Below are 4,315 nucleotides of genomic sequence, written 5' to 3'. Positions count from 1 at the left end.
TGGAGTTTTCTTGTCAAATCATTTGTAAAAGGAAAGCCGTAATGGGGTGGCATGTTCTGGCAGTAGATATGAATTAAAACTATGAGTTCTTACTTACTGGATCCCGTTTTGAAATACCCAACTCTTTTTTCGGCCTCGCTTGCCATGGAGGAGGGGTACATTGGGATTTTCGGTTTTGCGGTTTTGGCTATTTTTTAGATCGGTTTTTCGGTTTTGGTGTTCATTGCGGTTTGCAGATTTTTCGCTTTTTATCATTTGGTTTTCGGTTTTTGTAGAAAATATGAGCGGTTTTTCGGTTTTGTTATCGGATGTGCTTTTTAGGTTTTCCTCTTTTGTCCTATTTGGGTTCCGGTTTCTCTTAGATTTGAGCGGCAATTGATCTCGAATAGAGTGTTATTTATTTATTTATTTATTTATTTATTTAATCTTTATTTAACCACGGTACAATTCATCAGCAGTATAAAAGCCATATGTACAATTAAAAATTTAAAACCAACTATAGCTAAAACTATGGAAACTACATTAACTATCTTACTCAATATCATACAATAAAAGCTGCTTTCCATGAATGCCGTGTTTAGAATAATGGCTTAGATAACCTCTTTAATCAGTCATTTGAATTGACTGAGGGACGCTGCTTTCCTTAGTTCTAATGGCAAACTGTTCCACAAAACTGCGCCACCGTAGCTAAAGCTGTTTTCTGTAGTAGTTTGTGCGCGGTTGCGGAACATTTACCTTATTCACAGAGCCTCTCAAATAATTACCAGAATCGCGATGGACAAATTTCGAGCAGAGATACTCAGGTGCTAGTCCTTGTAGGGACTTAAATACCATTGTAACCGTTTCCGGATAACTTCACTAAACGTCGTCAGAATGGCTCTAAACTCGGCACAAGAGACAAGTTCGTCACAAATTTGAGGTAGGAAAACTTTATTTCAAATGAGATAGTTATTTACACAATTTTTTTACGATCGGTGATTTTCCCATACAATTCTCTATATACACAAGCTGTCGCATACACCACGTATTTTCAGCTTGGGGAGCCTGTGATCAAAGTGTAGCGAAAACGAAACTTTCTATTGTGTGTCACGTGACAAAATACTCCACGATTCTTGGAGTATTTCGCGGGGGGTATAACGGTGTGTGCCAGGGTCTTCTCCGCCCCGCCGTCTTGAAAGCGGTGTAGACACTGGGAACGAGGTTGCAAATGAATCAAATGTGTTCGGAGCGGAGTACGCGCACTCATTTTGCCGCGGTGTCGACAGAGCAGTCAGTGTATTCCTCATTTTGTGTTTTCGAAGGTATTGTGATTCTTGGGTTATTCATGTTAAAGGTTTGTTAAATTATTTCTGTAATTTGTGCTATACTTAAGTGCCAATTTTGTTGATTTGCTCGAAGGAATTTCAATGTTACGTAAACAGCGTCGCTCACATCGAACAGAAATTTAGCTGGCTGGCGAATATGTGTACAGTACAGTAAGGGGCCCAGTTCTCGGCCACCTTTTGTTCAACTTTTATTTTTTGCGTCACAAATGAATCTGAATAAAAAGGAATTGCTTCCAAAGGTAGCTTGATTCCTTGCCTTTCGTCCTGCCGAGTTTTGAGTTTACAGCTACTATATACTGTGAGCAAGTCGAGGTGACACGAAGGTAGGTGGATTTGTTTTCCAAGAAAAAGTGTTTGTTTACGGCTACTCGAATTACATGGTCTAATTCAAGTTTACATTTTATCCGTATAGGAGACCCAAATGAGCCAATTCTTGGCATAAAGAACGTAGACTGATAAAGCTTTCAGTTAAATATAAACTTTTCCTGGCCTATTTTATTCCTTGACCTAAATTCACTCCTCAATATTTCCTTGGTACTTTTGGGTATTTGCCTATTCTCGGTCACCCTGCTCGCCGTCAACAACGCTAAAAAGCGCTCATAGTTTTGTATGGAGTTTTCTTGTCAAATCATTTGTAAAAGGAAAGCCGTAATGGGGTGGCATGTTCTGGCAGTAGATATGAATTAAAACTATGAGTTCTTACTTACTGGATCCCGTTTTGAAATACCCAACTCTTTTTTCGGCCTCGCTTGCCATGGAGGAGGGGTACATTGGGATTTTCAGTTTTGCGGTTTTGGCTATTTTTTAGATCCGTTTTTCGGTTTTGGTGTTCATTGCGGTTTGCAGATTTTTCGCTTTTTATCATTTAGTTTTCGGTTTTTGTAGAAAATATGAGCGGTTTTTCGGTTTTGTTATCCGATGTGCTTTTTAGGTTTTCCTCTTTTGTCCTATTTGGGTTCCGGTTTCTCTTAGATTTGAGCGGCAATTGATCTCGAATAGAGTGTTATTTATTTATTTATTTATTTATTTAATCTTTATTTAACCACGGTACAATTCATCAGCAATATAAAAGCCATATGTACAATTAAAAATTTAAAACCAACTATAGATAAAACTATGGAAACTACATTAACTATCTTACTCAATATCATACAATAAAAGCTGCTTTCCATGAATGCCGTGTTTAGAATAATGGCTTAGATAACCTCTTTAATCAGTCATTTGAATTGACTGAGGGACGCTGCTTTCCTTAGTTCTAATGGCAAACTGTTCCACAAAACTGCGCCACCGTAGCTAAAGCTGTTTTCTGTAGTAGTTTGTGCGCGGTTGCGGAACATTTACCTTATTCACAGTGGTCTCTCAAACAATTACCAGAATCGCGATGGACAAATTTCGAGCAGAGATACTCAGGTGCTAGTCCCTGTAGGGACTTAAATACCATTGTTGCTCTTTCAATTTGCCTTTGAGAGACTAGGGATTTCCATCTCAGGAGCTCAAATAAATTGTTGACATCAGCGTCATAGTTTGAGTAGGTCAAGATACTGGCTGCTCTGTTTTGTAGTTTTTGCAGTTTGTCCTGCAAAGTTACTCCACAGTTTCCCCAAACAATATTGCAGTAGTATGAGGTTGTACTAGGGCCTGATAAATAGAATGTAAGGTCCCATAGGGGACAAGATGTCTGTTTTCACTCACGTGATCAGTAACCTTGTTTTTCCTCCGAAACAAAAGAAAACGTTTGAGTGATAATAGAGCTCAATTCCCGGAGACGTCGCATTCTAAAGTTATTGAGAGGAATGCCTGACAAACTAAATGTCACGGTAGGGGATCACGCGTGTCGAATTATGCCCTAGTTGGTGCGGAGTGGATGAAGATGAAGGAGCCCGGAAGATCTGAACGAGCATGAAATGAGTGAGGAAGCTAGTGACTCTGATGAAGGCCAGCAAGAATTTGATGAAGGTAGTGACGAAGTCAGTGCAGATGACAACAATTCCCAAGTCCAGCAAGATGAATTAGGGACATATGGAAGGGCGGTGCTCGGGGAGGGGGCGTCCCATATAAAAAGGGGAGGGATGCTTGTCGTCTCGCTTGGAGGTGTAAATTTCGGATTTTGGTCTCACTTAGGGTGTTTTTTGAAAAAATGCAATCATATAGCCGTGAACGTCTCCATTAGGATATAAAAGTGTGTATTTACACTTTTATATTTCTTCTCGCAGGTGAAAGTATTAGATGATAATGTCTTTGCCATCATTAAAAGTCGCTGTATGTTTTATTTCTCTGTGCTATAATATGGTATCTTTTAGGGGTCAAAAAAAGTCTAGGCCTTTCCCAGACTGGTCTCCTTCAGGGGTTAATTGTAAAATTTCCGATGAGCATCCCTCCCCTTTTTATATGGCAGTCCCCCCTCCCCCCCCGGGGGAACGGTGAGCTTCAATATTCGACTGCTGTTTTAAGTAAGTATCGGTTTATTACCACATTTAACCTTTGAGCAAGTTCCTGCTGCCATGTAAAACAAGGAACAATTTGTACCGGTTAGCTTCCTCAGTGCAATCGCATGTTTTAGACCAAGATTAAACATTCCATTCGAATCTCCAAACTGTCTTGTCTTAGTTATCAAATAGAAATGTTCAATTAGAGATTTTCGATTGAAGTTTCCGAAGATATAACTTTTTGCAATTGCAATTCTAGAGAGGACCTGTGTGCAAATTCTCCTAAGTTAACTTGGCTCCATTACCAGCTGCTCAAGTTGCGGAAAATGAGCCCACAAAATCCGGGCTCGAGAGAGCGGCAGAAATAAAGCCTATGATTTTAGCAGATACTAAAAGATATGAAGGCTTTAGACAAGTCCGTGACATTCACAAATACTTTGATTAAATAAAGTGTTAGTGTAGTTTGCTCTGTATGCCCCACTTGTCACCATTGTATCGGTTTTCTGACGGTTTTGTATGCTGTTTTCGGTCTTGGCCAAATTTTTTTGCGGTTTTGCGGTTTTG

This window comes from Montipora capricornis, chromosome 8 (assembly GCF_036669925.1).
Source record: "Montipora capricornis isolate CH-2021 chromosome 8, ASM3666992v2, whole genome shotgun sequence".
NCBI classification, from domain to species: Eukaryota; Metazoa; Cnidaria; class Anthozoa; order Scleractinia; family Acroporidae; genus Montipora; species Montipora capricornis.
Note: the sequence above shows the minus strand (reverse complement) of the source record.